Here is a 15702-nt window from a genome sequence, read left to right as displayed (position 1 = left end):
TGCTAACCTTGCTTGAAGCTTCCATGCTTGCAAGCTTACTTCGCTGACGGAACCTCGCTGCGCTGATCCCTGTATCCCGCTACTGGATCATCCGCCTCTCCTGAACCACCCTTCGGCTGTATCGCTAATAGTGCTAAGTACCCCGCAGGGGAATTCTCTATAAACTTATACTAAGCTTACACTATCTAGCTCTGCATAGTAAAGACTGTTTATCACATCTGCATAACTAGATTGCTAGCTCTTGAGACTACTGCTACTTTTCTGCACTGGGTTGATCTCTTTTGTATGTCCACCTGCTATTCTATCATCTGCTATCATACAACATTGCTAAACCTTCCTGCATCCATCTGCTAGTGTCTCACCTTCAAGTGTCTATCACCTACCACCTCCACTCAACCTATCCCTCAACCTTCATCATTGTGTTACCACATACATAAAGTCACTCTAGGAACCAGCTTGCTAATTGTGTGTATTTACTGGCTGAAATAAGACCTTCCACACATGATGAGTCATTGAGGTTGGGAATGGTATCTCAGCATATCTCTTACATGACTACTGACGTGGAACTATTTCTGCAGCTGAAAATCCACACCACATAAGAAACGCAGAAGCGTTACAGATTGAACGAACCTAAAAATGGATTCAGCAGAAATAACCACTCAGGTGACACAATTAAAACAGCAAGTATCTGCGTTAATACACGCACTTGCTGAATTAAAAGAAGACAATCAGGCTCTGTCGCAGCAGGTAATTAGACTGACACAACTTACCTCTGCTCAGTCCCCTGAACCCAAGATAAATCCCCCTTTGGTATTTACAGGCGATCGCAAAAAATTTCGCGAATTTAAAAACGCATGTGAGTTACTTTTTTTGCTAAAACCTCGTACCTACCTTACTGATCACATTAAGGTTTGTACTATTATTTCTTACCTATCAAGCGATCCTCGAGCCTGGGCAGATTCTCTTTTTGAGAAAAACGACCAGCTTCCCAACTCCTATGCCTTGTTCCTGGCAGAGCTCACTAGCCTATATGATGACCCCAATAGGCAGAGTACTGCTGATCTTCAGTTAAGATCCTTGAAACAAGGAAGCAGGCCTGTAGAAGACTTTGTCGCAGAGTTCAAGAGATGGACCCTTGATTCAGAATGGAATGATGCATCTCTGAAAACCCAATTTAGGCTTGGCCTATCAGACGCCGTTAAGGACGAGCTCGCCCGAGCGGATCTGCCAAAAACCCTGGATGCATTAATACAACTCAGTATTACCATAGATAGAAGACTACGAGAAAGAAAGGCTGAAAAGATGGGAATGCCATTATCCGTTTCCTCTCGGAGTCTGGCCGTTCCTATGGAGGTAGGAACCATACGCCCACCGCTATCAACTATGGAAAAAGCCAAAAGACGAAATGAAAATCTCTGCTTGTACTGTGCATCCCCGGATCACAAGATAAACGTCTGTCCCCTAGTCAACAAAAAGAAGGGTGAGTGTTCACATGTCTCTCTAGGAGGATTGACAACTTCATTCACTAACCCCTACATTTCTGTTTTTTTGACATTACAGTGGGACCAGAACAGGATTACTACTAAGGCCATGATTGACACAGGATCTTGTGGAAATTATATGGATATATGTTTTGCTGCTTTAAATAAAATTCCTATTATTTCTAAACTCAAACCTGTCTCAGTAAGTCTTATTACCGGTGTTCCGTTATCCTCTGGTCCGATCACCGATCAGACACAAGCACTTCTAGTCACTATTAACGAGTCTCATAGGGAGACTTCTACCTTCGATTTAATACCATCACCCCACTTTCCCATTGTGTTGGGACTTCCCTGGTTGCACACACACCAACCAACCATAGATTGGAAGAAACGGTCCTTGACCTTCCCTTCTTGTTATTGCGAGGAAACGTGTAACCTCCCGTTTTCAGGGAAGATTCTGTCTGTGGTGACAGATGAGATTGCACCACTATGTTATCAGGATCTTTCTGAGGTTTTTCTTGAGAAAAATGCTCAAGCATTACCTCCTCATCGAGACTATGATTGTAGCATTGATATACTCCCAAATAGCAAATTGCCGTTCGGTCATGTTTATCCTCTTTCACAGGATGAACTTGCCCATCTCAAAACCTATTTGGATGAGAACTTGGAAAAAGGTTTTATTAGACCTTCCACTTCTTCCACAGCAGCAGGACTCTTTTTTGTTCGCAATAAAGATTCAAGTCTCAGACCTATCATCGACTACAGGAAATTGAATGCTATCACAATAAAAGATCGCTATCCTCTACCGCTTATCCCTGAGCTCATTGAGCAGGTGCGTGGAGCTACCTATTTTTCAAAATTAGACCTGAAAGGAGCATACAATCTCATTCGAATCCATGATGGACACGAGTGGAAGACTGCATTCAGAACTAGATACGGATTGTTCGAATATCTTGTGATGCCATTCGGCCTATGCAATGCCCCTGCAGTTTTCCAACGATTTATAAACGATATTTTTAAAGACTTACTAGATGTCTGTGTTGTGGTATATCTGGACGATATACTTATATATTCACGGACCCTGTCTGAACACATAAGACATGTAAGACTTGTATTATCGAGATTGCTTGCACATAATCTTTATGTGAAGCTGAAGAAATGCTTGTTCCATAAAGATGAGGTACTCTTTCTAGGCTACATCATATCCAAAACAGGAATCGAGATGGACATGAGTAAAATATCCTGCATTCAGGATTGGCCTACACCAACTACACGCAAGGCGCTACAGCGATTCCTGGGATTTTCAAATTTCTACAGGAAGTTCATAAAAAACTTTTCTGCTATTGTGAGACCCCTCACACAGCTCACTAGCATAAAAATACCATTTAAATGGTCAGAAGAAGCAAATAAGGCTTTCCACTTGTTAAAGACAAGGTTTACTTCCGCTCCCATATTACGCCATCCAGACCCATCCCTCCAATACATTCTGGAGGTAGATGCGTCAAACCTGGCAGTAGGAGCAATACTCTCCTAACGACCTACCCCCACTTCACCACTTCATCCAGTCGCCTTTTTTTCTAAATCCCTGAGCAGTCCCGAGATAAATTACCCCGTGGGTGAAAAGGAACTGCTTGCTATAAAATTGGCTCTGGAGAATTGGCGACATTTACTCGAAGGCACCCAATTACCAATAATTATATACACGGACCATAAAAACCTCCAATATCTTCAGACTAGCAAAACTCTCTCGCATCGACAGGTACGATGGTCACTATTCTTTCTAAGGTTTAACTTCCTAGTGACCTACACACCTGCAGATAAGAACAAAAAGGCGGATGCACTATCACGACTAACTGAAGAAAACTACTTTGAAATTCCTTCCGTTCCTATAATACCTCACAAACGCATTATTGGAGTTGTCCGTTCCTTGAAGGAAGAGGTTCTGCATGGTATAAGGTTGGATTCACCCCCACCACAACTAAATACCGATGCAGAAGGCTTCCTCTACTACAACGACAAACTTTACATACCACCTACCCTACGCACCAAGATCTTGGAATTATCGCATGATGTGCCTATGGCAGGATATATGGGTATGACAAAGACTTTCAGTTTGATTTCTCGGCAATTCTGGTGGCCTGACATGAAAACATCTATACAAAAATTTGTCTCTTCATGCAATGTCTGTGCCAGGTCCAAAATTGACACTACGAGACCATCCGGTCTACTATGCAGTCTACCAATACCCCAAACTCCATGGGAGGTTCTGTCATTGGACTTCATCGTAGAATTGCCTCCTTCCAAAGGATTTAATACCATCTTGGTGTCAGTGGACCATCTGACAAAGATGGCACATTTCATTGCTATTCGCAGACTACCTTCGTCCAAACAAACGGCAGAACTCCTGATGAAACATGTCTTCAGATTACATGGTATCCCAAAAACTCTTTTGTCTGACCATGGATCCCAATTTATTTCTAAATTCTGGCAAGAACTATGTCACATACTACGGATTGAGCGGAAGCTCACTTCTCCTTACCATCCGCAGACCAACGGACAGACTGAAAGAGTCAACCAATGCATCGAGCAGTATTTACGTTGTTACACTTCTTACCAACAGGATGATTGGTTGGATCTTCTCCCCCTGGCAGAATTTGCCTACAACAACGCAACTCACAGTACAACCAAGCAGAGTCCGTTCTACTTGAACTATGGGTTCCATCCCTCTATTCTCCCTCCACGCATCCTTCCTTCAAATAACCCAGTAGCCTCAGACTATCTTACCCAAATAAAGGATTCTCTGGGTTTACTAAATACTACCATTGCACACGCTCACAGTCAACAAAAGAAGTACTATGATCTTCGTAGAAGACCTTCTCCACAGTATACTATCGGGGACCTCGTTTGGCTCTCAACAAAAAACTTGAGACTGAAGATCCCTAGCAAAAAGCTTGGACCTCTGTTCTTGGGACCTTTCCCAATCAAGAAACTTATTGGAAAAGCTGCAGTGCAGCTTACATTGCCAATGGACCTAAAAATCCATCCCATTTTCCATGTGTCGCTACTAAAACCCCATGTTCCGGACCAAGGAATAAGGCCTAATATTCCACCTCCCCCTCCTGTACAAGTTGAAGGTGGAGAAGAATACGAGATAAAAGAGATTCTGGATTCTCGTATCTACAGAAGAAGACTTCAGTACTTGGTTAGATGGAAGAACTATGGGCCCCAAGACGACACCTGGCTAAACACCTCTGACATACTAGATTAATCCGCAATTTTCATGCGAGATACCCAGACAAACCAGCTCCAGAGGCCTTCAGGAGCAGGCCTTAAGGGGGGGGGTATTGTAATGTTCCGGTACCTTTGGTACCCTAAATTACACTTTACACAAGTGTATGCGCCCCACCATTTACTTTTGGAAAGGTGCGCATACACCTTTAAGACTGGAGCTGTCATCACCCAGCGCCAGACTAGATGGCTATTTAAAGCGCCGGTTCTCACTCACATGTGTTCGTTCAAACACCCTTACCTGGATGCTAACCTTGCTTGAAGCTTCCATGCTTGCAAGCTTACTTCGCTGACGGAACCTCGCTGCGCTGATCCCTGTATCCTGCTACTGGATCATCCGCCTCTCCTGAACCACCCTTCGGCTGTATCGCTAATAGTGCTAAGTACCCCGCAGGGGAATTCTCTATAAACTTATACTAAGCTTACACTATCTAGCTCTGCATAGTAAAGACTGTTTATCACATCTGCATAACTAGATTGCTAGCTCTTGAGACTACTGCTACTTTTCTGCACTGGGTTGATCTCTTTTGTATGTCCACCTGCTATTCTATCATCTGCTATCATACAACATTGCTAAACCTTCCTGCATCCATCTGCTACTGTCTCACCTTCAAGTGTCTATCACCTACCACCTCCACTCAACCTATCCCTCAACCTTCATCATTGTGTTACCACATACATAAAGTCACTCTAGGAACCAGCTTGCTAATTGTGTGTATTTACTGGCTGAAATAAGACCTTCCACACATGATGAGTCATTGAGGTTGGGAATGGTATCTCAGCATATCTCTTACATGACTACTGACGTGGAACTATTTCTGCAGCTGAAAATCCACACCACATAAGAAACGCAGAAGCGTTACAGGAATACAGGGATAAGGAAGATAAACCTGGAGAGACCACTCAGGCTGCTGCACCGATCGCTGTTCTCAGGGTAAAGGAAGCGATGTAACACAGACCGCTCCTATAAAGCCTATGGAAGGCTCCACAAACATGGCCGCCGGTGAGGGACTAGCAAAGGCAGAGCATGCAGCGCTGACATGTGGCCCGAGCGATCGCCGCCAAAATTGCGGCGCTTGGCGCCAAAAACGCCGCTCCTAGCACATAGAAATGGCCAGCACATGCCTGCAGCTATTAATAAAATGGCGGACCGCAGCAGCGGTCGCCGCATGTATGCACCAACATGTATAAAATCATGCCCTACAAGCATACAGCATGTCACACAGATAATCACACAGTTTTAACACTGAACAGTGTACAACAGCCCCCCTTCTTGCAGCCCACAGCAGCATGAAAACAGACAGGGAGCCCAACAGTGTGAAACAGACATGCAGGGTTACACAGTCCCAGACTGACAGCCACTAAACAGACAGGTCCCCACACAGAGTACACTTACCTTCTAAATGGCGTGGGGAACCCGCACAAGCGATCAAGCCACTGCACATGGGACAGGGAGAGTCGCAGCCAGGACGCAGTAGAACTGCGGTGCGAAATCGCATGGCGTCCAGTGAGGTAGCCACCTCACCACAGCATCCCTGCAGCGAACAGGGATGGGTCGTTCACATATGCCAGGAAAAATACCTGACTGAACGCTCGATGGCAGGCTGGGAAGCCACTGGCCCACAACCTGCGACCAGGGGGGCCAGCCCGAGACCCAGCCCACACGATCCTCTTCATCAGAAGAATTAACTAATGCTGACAAAAGTAACAGCTAAGTAAAGAGAGAGAAAAACACTCAAATAAAATCAAAAAGAAGATAAAGGCTGAGACAAAAAGCCCCAGCACAGAAACAGCCAGCTAACTCCTAACAGCTAGTCAATGAAACTGAGGTATGGATACAGGAAGTAGGAGGGTATTGACTGAGGGGACCACCCCCTGGGGGTGGGATATGTTAAAAGCTTTAATATTGACATATTCTGTTGCCTAGCTACTCCTACGGAGAAAGGTCAATTTCCCCATTGTGACGAATATGAAGAGGCGGCGACTGTCGGAGGACGTAAGAGAAAAAGATATGTGCATTTCTCTCATTAGTGCCGGAATAGCGCCGTTTTACCGCAAATTTGCGGCGGTATTTGCCGCAAATTCACTATAACTCCCACTAACGTTTTCAAAAACGTTATTTTCAGCCTCATTTTTGGTATGGAGCATGTGCACATGGGCTATCTGCCAAAAATTGACTCTGGAGCTATTTTTGCATTTTACACTTTTATTAATATCTTTTTTTCTACTTAACTTTTTCACACAGTTTAAAAGCAGTTTAGCTCAAAATCATATAACACATCTTTCCCACACATTTTTTATTTTTTTCCTGCCATATATTGTGATTTTGAAGTCCAGTCCTGACCTTATTTGATCTGAATGAATTTGACACTGCTCATAACGTTTCTGATGGTGTTATAGTGAATTGCATTTGCACCTAAAAATAGTCAAAATGGAGGTAAAATAGAACAAAATCAGCGTTGGAGGTACAATGAATTAGGCGCAAAGTGTCACAGGAATTATGACAATGGTGTCAGGAAAGTGTTGTTTAACTTGGTTTCGTTCTCACAGAGGGGGATAGTAGAGTCAGTCACATAAGAGCTGAGGCTCTAGTGGGTCTTGCCAGCCCACAGTGGGTCTTGCCCGCCCACAAACCAGGATGTTTGATTGTTATGGATCCGGACTGCTCCTATCTATAATAACATTTTGAGACAAACCACAGGTCCAGAAATGTCACAAGAAATGTTGAATGCATTTATATATCTGAAAAATGCTATGGTTGTAGCGCCTGCACTGGGCCTCCCAAATCATGGAAAAATGTTTTGTATTCATGCAAGGGACAATTGTAAGACCATGAAAGGTGTACTTGCCCAGGAGTATGGTGGTAAACTTTGCCCTATAATTTTTGTCCAAAGATGGTCGCAGTCCAGGTCTAAAGGCATGCCTGAAGTGACTCCGAACATAGCACATAGCATCTAGTAAGATGGTAATAGGGATGGCCACATCATTTGCCCTATGTAAGCTCCAGTTTTAAATGGGTTACTGGTATTAAAGGGTGTGTTACACCACAACATGATATATAGGCAGCCATAGAAGGAGCAGAGTATGTTTTTGTAGATAATTTCCAGGTCCAGGCCAAAAGATCACACATTATTAGAGCTACAAACACATATTACAGAACAGGTTTTAAGGACTTGGGTGATGTTTTAGAAGAAGTTGAGAATGGCCTTTTTCTAAAAGAGGGGAGCTCTTGTGTGTATCCCCACAGCTAGTGCCCCACTGTTTAATGCCTAGTATTATGGAATAGGACACAGGGGTTGGGAAAGAACATATGAAGTATTACTGACAGTTTAGTGCAAGCATATGTTGCTAGATGCATCACCATCCAAACAAACAGGCCAAATATGAGCATCTCCAATACCCATCAAACCCATTCACACATCTACAAATAGATTTCACATATAGGCCCAAAGCAGGGAAGAAATAAGAGTTATTTTTAGTCAAATAGTGGACGTGTTTAGCAGATGAGTGGAAGCTTTTAGGACCACAAAAAGGGAGATGCCCAAAAGGCGTGCATTCTCAATCAGGAGATTATTCCTGGATGGGGGTGCCTGCTTTGAATTAGTTCTAATAATGCTCCAGCTTTCATATCAAAAATATGCCAGGAACTAGTTAAAATCTTGAAAATAGATTATTATCCGCAGAGTTCAGGTATAATGGAAAGAATGAATAGCACAAATAAAGACAAATTGAAAAAAGAGTAATTGAAACTTCGAATCAAGTGGAACGGAATGAAAAGTTGCTCGCACCTTTCTTTTCTCTTTACAGGAAAATACCCATGCTTTCAGAGAAGGAGACGTAGTGGTGATGAAGCTGCTGCCCAAAGGAAAGAAACAACAGGATTTTGCCTATGGCCCTGAGACCACCGTGGTAGCAGTTACCAGGACCGCTGTTTTGACCGAACACAGCCCTACTTGGATCCATGCCACTAGAGTGAAGCTGGTACGGAAAGGACCTGAGCCAGAGGATCCGGAAGCAAGAAAAGGAGGTACTAACGGGGGCAGACCGCCCTGACCTGGAACAGGACAGTCAAGAAAAGGGGGTACTAACGGGGGGCAGACGGCCCTGACCCTGTAGAAAATTACTTTAATTTCACCGGACTCAGGCAATGGCTGCTGATACTCCTGACTTCATTTTCAGTGTTTTCCCTTGTATGGACTGTTACTAACTGTATCTACCACCCTGAAGACCTGGGTATCATAAGAAGTATATGCGGACCATACCCTTCATACGAAATACATAACAGAACAAAGAGAGAATTGAGTATTGAGAATGGTGTAGATGAGAATTCACCCAATTTTCATAGTGAAATGCTATTAACAAAATTTAAATATGCTTATGCAAGGAAGTCAGGTTTTGAGAAATGTGGGATATGTAGCAAACTCCATTCTGAAACAGCCCGCAACCCTCTTATGGCCGTCCCTTTGAATATTACCCAGTTTCTTAAAGAAACCTCTGCTACTTTAACCAATGTATCAAGTAATAATAATACCACCTTCCCAATAGATGGTAGGAGCCATTTCCCAGACCGGTGTTTCAGCCTGGGAAATAATACGCGTGTTAACCCTTCCATATGGAAAAAGTCAATTTTTAATATTACTTCCTGCATAGTTCCATTGGGAAAATCATGTTCTATGTTTAACATATCAAATCCTAGATTAAATAAAACTATAATGAGTAATTACCAGAATTTCTCCCAGAACATACAAAGAATACTTGACCAGCTTTTGGTCGCAGCAAAGACCGTTTTCACTGGGACAAAGTATATATGTATGTTGTGGGAAGGAATGTTATCCCTGGGATTAAATAATTATTCTAGGATCATTCATGAGATCATGGAAAAGAATTCAGGTGATATTAAATTGATAAATCTTGAACAAAGGGCCATTAGGAAAAAGTTAGAATTATATGATCTAGCTATAGAGAGTATGAGTGCTGCACTGACTGGTCTTTGTGAACACACTGAAGACTATGAGTGTTGCACTTGGATACACAATACCACTTTGGAAGTGCCAAATTACTATGACATAATTGCCCAACACAGAAAGGAGGTCAACAAATTACAAGAAGAGGCCCGCAACATCGCCCAAAACTGGGTCCTCTTTGCAAGTATGGGTGGTTTTGGGTTTGGAGGCATGTTTTCCTGGTTAAAGGACATTGCTATGATGATTGTGATGATTTTACTTTTTCTATTATTTTTATATGCATGCTTTAAACTCATTATGTGCCTAATTGCTAGAACCATAAAAAATCCAGACTCAAGTAGCAGAGGAGGATCTTATGTAAGCTTGTATTTTAAGAGAGATACTGAGAATGTTGACACATTTTTAACAACTGAACAAGGTGTGCTGTTACAACAGACTCAAACCCCTCTTGATTATCAGGAGTATGTAAAGTTCTATAAAGACAAGCCCCTTTCCAGGGAGACCATGTGTCCTCTGATGACACCATAAAGATGATAGGAAAAAATCATGTAAAAAAGGTTATGATTTTTTAGAGGGGATTGTAGGAGCGTGGGACATGCTCCTCCATCTTTTTTTTTTTTAAATCAGAAACCAAGTTTATTAAGAAAAACAAACATTACAGAATACACACAATACACGTCATTCCCAATAAGAGTCACAAGCACAAACTTCCAGAATAGTTATTCTCAGAAAAGAAATATATCCCCCCGTCAGGAACTGCTCCCAACGAGGAGGCAAACCAGTCAACATTGTAAGCAACAATCAAGACCCACCTCCCTCCCCCTAACATCCCATATCCACAATTATTGTAGAAGGCGATCCATAACCAGGTCCTGGGGAGCCAGGCCAGGAACCGCCAGCCAGCCTCCCCAGATTCTATCATATCTATGCGGTACCCCTCTGTGTTGGTAAATCAAGCGCTCACAGCATAGGGTATTGCCCATGACCTTAATCCACATCTCCACCGTAGGCGGAGACGGGGCAATCAAGTGCTGCAAAATAAGCTTCCTCGCCTGGAATAGAGATCTCGTAACTGGTGGGCAACCCCTCCTCTGCGCCACAGAGCCTCGCAGGGCAGGTTTGCCAGCTCCGGATACGTCAAATTTCGCCATATCGGACTAAACTCAGTGAAGCCAGTCACCCTCTGAAGCTGCTTCGCCTTCGCCCATACCTTATGTATCAATCTATACGTGGGGAAAACTTTATTAGATTTGGCCAGGAGTTGTGATTCCAGAGCACCCAGAAGGTCCTCCGCACCCACCGCCCACAAGAGCACCGCGAGCGCGGAGTCCCCCCCACCACCATCTCCCCCTCAGCAAGTGCTGCAGCTGGGCAGCCATGTAATAGATCCATGGGTTAGGGAATGCCAACCCTCCCTGGTCCTTGGGGCGCTGTAACTGTTCTAGTTTAACCTCCCCGCGCCCTGCTTCCACAACAGGGAGCGGAAAAGGGAGTTAACCAACCTAAAAATCTTAAGAGGGACAACCACCGGGGAATTGCGCAGAAAATATAAAAGTTGGGGCATGAGAATCATCTTCACCAAGTTGGCCCTCCCTGCTACTGAGAGCCAGAGCTTGGACCACACAGATATCTTATCTTGAAACCTCGTCAGGAGTGGGAGAATATTGAGTCTGCAGTATGCCGTGATATCCGCTGAGATAACAACGCCCAGGTACTTAAACTGTTCCACCACCGGGATGGGGCAAAAGGTGGCCATCTGAGGATCCGGGCCCTGGTCCAAAGGCAGCAGGGCCGATTTAGTCCAATTATTCGTGAGACCAGAGAACACGCCAAACGATGAGATAATATGGATCACCCGTCTCAGGGATGGACCAGTGTCCCCCAGCAGCAGCATCATATTATCAGCATAAAGCAGTATCTTCTCATGGATCGATCCATAGTGGAAGCCCTCCACAGAATCGTCAGCCCTGATGCGGGCCGCCAGAGGCTCAATCGCCAAGGTGATAACTGCTCTCGGAGCACTGTAAAGGAGTCGCACCCAAGCAATAAACGTAGGGCCGAATCCAAACTCTAATACTGCCCACAGATATCCCCATTCCATGCTGTCAAAGGCTTTGTTAGCATCCAGAGACAGAAGGGCACGAGAACCCATGTTGTCAGCTGTGGTCTGCATGTTAACAAACAGCCGCCTAAGGTTTACCGCCGTGGATTTGTTGGGCATAAATCCTGCTTGATCGCTATGCACTATCGTGGTCGCCACCCGGTTGAGGCGCCGGGCTAGCACCTTAGCCAGAATCTTAATATCAGACTGCAATAGGGAGATCGGCCTATACGAGTTAGGAGCCAGAGGGGGTTTATCAGGCTTCAGCAGCAGAATAATACCAGACCCCGACATGGAAGGGGGCAGCTCCCCGCTGCGAAGAGCCTCGTTCAAAACCCTAAGCAGCCTGGGCATGAGCGCCTCCGAGTAGGTCTGGAAGACCTCCATAGGGAGGCCATCATCTCCCGGTGCCTTAAAGGTAGGAAAAGAGCTGGCCGCCTCCCGAAGCTCCTCCACCGTGATGGGGGCCTCCAATTGCAGCCTATGCCGCCCGGATAGAGTGGGGAGGTCAATCTCCTGTAAGTATGTAGCAAGTTCAGTAGCCGAGTATTGCACCCTAGAAGAGTACAACGTAGAGTAGAAGCGGGTCAGCTGAGGATACCGCCTGAGGGTCCTTGAAGAGCCCCTATAATAGGCGCCGCTGGGCGCACATTGACAATTTTCGCCAGGAGACGGCCAGTCTGCTCCCCCTCCTCGTAAAAGGTAACCTTAGAAAAAAAGCGTTTCTTTTCTGCTTTAGAGGAAATAAGGTTCGTTAAGAGAGCCACACCGCCCTAGAGGCATCCGTGGGCTGCTCCACATAACACTCCTCCTTTTCCCGTACATGCCTAGTCAGAACCTCCTCCATCTCCCTCGAAGAGGACTTCACCCCGTTTACAGCGGCAATAAACACCCACCTCAAGTAACATTTAAACGCATCCCATTGGAGTAGGGCGTCTGGGTACATGTCGTTGTCAAGAAAAAAGTTGGTTATGGCTCTATTGACATCACAGTCAGGGGGGAGAATCTTCAACCAATAGGCGTTCAGGCGCCAGGGAACCCTAGGCAAGGAGGAGTCAGGTCGCATCCCGATCCAGCAGATCAGGGGCGAGTGATCTGAGACCCCCCTGGGCACATAAAGCACCTTGTCCACCAACTCACAGGATACAAACACAGAGGTCTATACAAGACCCCGAATAACATGAAAATTGGGTCGCAAGGGGGTGACGCAGCCTCCAGACATCCACCCAAGACATCTCCCCCAGAAACCTGGCCAATGGGGTACCACGAGCACCCAGACCAGCTGCGGGAGGAGGGTGTCTGTCCCTGGAGGGGTCGAACACCCCGTTGAAGTCCCCCATAACAAACAAAAGTGCAGAAGGCTTGTCCAAGGTGAAGCGCACCAGCTCCCTCAACACCGCCAGTGAAAAGGGAGGAGGCACATACACCACAGCAAACACATATGTTCTAGAATACATTACACAATGCAAAAATACAAATCTACCCTCTGGATCACACAGGGCAGACAACTCATGGTAGTCCAGGGACTTGTGTATCAGAACACACACCCCCCTGGAGTACGAGGTATGCGTAGAATGATAGATGTGTTGAGCCCAAGCATATTTCACACAGCACTCCGTGTCAGCCGTGAAATGAGTCTCCTGCAGTCCCACGATAGCCGGAAAGTATTTACGCAATATGGTGGACACCATGGCCCTCTTCAAGGGATCTCCAAGCCCCCTGACATTCCACGACACCACAGGGACACTAGCCATAGGGCAATAGGTTCTTCATCAGGACAGGGGTAACGTCACACACCCCAGGTAGCAAGGTACCATGAGGCCAAAGTAGCGCATGCTTGATTTGGGAAATCCATGTATTCAGTAAAAAACGATGTATCCATAGAAAAAGAAAGAGAAAATAAGCTGGCCAACGGGGCAAGGTAACAGTCCACAGTTCCAGAAATAGACATGTGAATAGCTGAATGCAGCACCGAAGGTGTCTTCAGGCATCAAGAAAAAAAAGCATTGATAAGCAACCGGAGCTTACCAGGCACTGTGCTAGTCCTTATGAACAGTTCTGGAAAAGAATAGGGCACCATATACCCCGCAGCCAGCAGGCCGAGGCAAGCAGATGGGAGAAAGAAGTGCAGGTCAGCACGGGCGCACAGGGCATCAAGGATCCAGTTCCTCGCGTTGTCTGGCACGCAGAGAGGGCTCGTTAACATCCAGCCACTCCACCGCTTCTCTTGCCATATTGAAGAAGTGGGTCTGGCCTCTAGCAGTAACTCTCACACGAGCAGGATACAGCATGGCATAGGGCAGTTGCAGCTTTTGTAGAAGCTGCTTCACCTCATGGAATTTGGCCCTCTTCTTTTGGACCTCAGCGGAGAAGTCCGGGTAGATGGACACGCGCACTCCATTAAACTTAAGCACAGCCTTTTCCCTAGCCAGCCGCAGCACCCTCTCTCGATCCCTGTAGTGCAGCAGGTGGGCGAGGATAGCCCGCGTGGGAGTGCGGTGGGCCCTTTCCACAGCAAACAGCTGGGAGAACGCATCCCTCCCAAACATGTCTATCAGCCACTGCTCCACAAAGTCCGTGGGGTCCCTACCTTCCACCTTCTCAGGGAGGCCCACTATGCGGATGTTATTTCGCCGGAGGCAATTTTCAATGTCGTCAGCCTTGTCCTGCAGCGCCCGTGTCATGGCCGTATTAGCCTGGGTGTCCCCTATGATCACCGGCAGCCTGACCTCCACCTCACTAATGCACCCCTCCACCACAGTAGTGCGCTCCCTCATCTTCTGTAGGTCATGGCGGAGCAGGGAGACCTCTTCAGTGAGACTCCCAAGCCTCTCCTGGACATTGTTCACAGAGGCCGTGCAGTGTTGGACTGCTGTAAGGATCTGCCGTAGGGTGGACTGAGGGTCCCCCTCTTGCACATCCTCCAGGGGCACAGGGGGAGCATCCAACGTGGAGGCAAGTGGTTCAGGCTCTGCAGTATGGTCAGTGTCCATGGGGGACAGAGAGTCAGCCCCCGTGTGCATGCCAGCCTGAGTATTAGTGACCTGAGCGTAAGTCAGCTTATGGGCATAGTATAGCATATCCTTAGGGGCATCTTTGCGGGAGGACTTGCCTGTTTTGCCGCCCTGGTCCTTGGGTTTATCCCTCAGCGTGCCGGCCGTGGCGCCATTTTGGATTTCGGAGGCCGCTCCGTCCTCCCGGCCTTTCCGGGTCATCATGGCCGCTAGACAGTAGTGAGGCATATCGTCCGACTCCCGGGAGTGTGGTGAGGCGATCGGTGCCAGGGATGAGCGAATCGGTGTCCGGATTAAGGATCGGTGAGAAGGTTACAAGCGGGAGCTCCGTGCAGCGCGTCCGCTCACATGCCTTGCGTGGCCACGCCCCCCCGCTCCTCCATCTTTAGTATCCATTTAGTATCCATTTTGTATATCTATGTGTTTAAACTCCATTCTGCACGTATCTCGCAATTTACATTATAGCATGTTCTAATTATACTATCATGTTTCCTGTAGAATACTGTCGCCTTATAGTTTAGTTCCTCTTTATGAGGATGAGATCAGAAATGTCTGAGCTTTCATTATTAACCAATATAATCTACTGAATAAGTTAATGCCTGTAAATGGAGCATGTTTCCTATAGCTCGAAATTGATTAGTTTATACCCCTTATAAGGAATGTACCCTAGACACCCCCCCCCCCTTTTTACTGTGCATCCTGTATTCTTTGAATAAAGATCTCTGGATATGTATTAAACAGACGAGAAGTCCTTTGTACCACACGCAGACTACTTGATTTATTCCAGTGGCAAAGGACACTCCCCGAGGCTCCGTTTTCTTACACAGTACTGATTAGACTTTGCTTATAGTCAG

The sequence above is a fragment of the Pelophylax lessonae genome (genome assembly GCF_965119305.1).
Source record: "Pelophylax lessonae genome assembly, chromosome: 7".
Taxonomy (NCBI): Eukaryota; Metazoa; Chordata; class Amphibia; order Anura; family Ranidae; genus Pelophylax; species Pelophylax lessonae.
The sequence above is the reverse complement of the archived record's forward strand: the minus strand, read 5'-3'. Positions refer to the sequence as shown.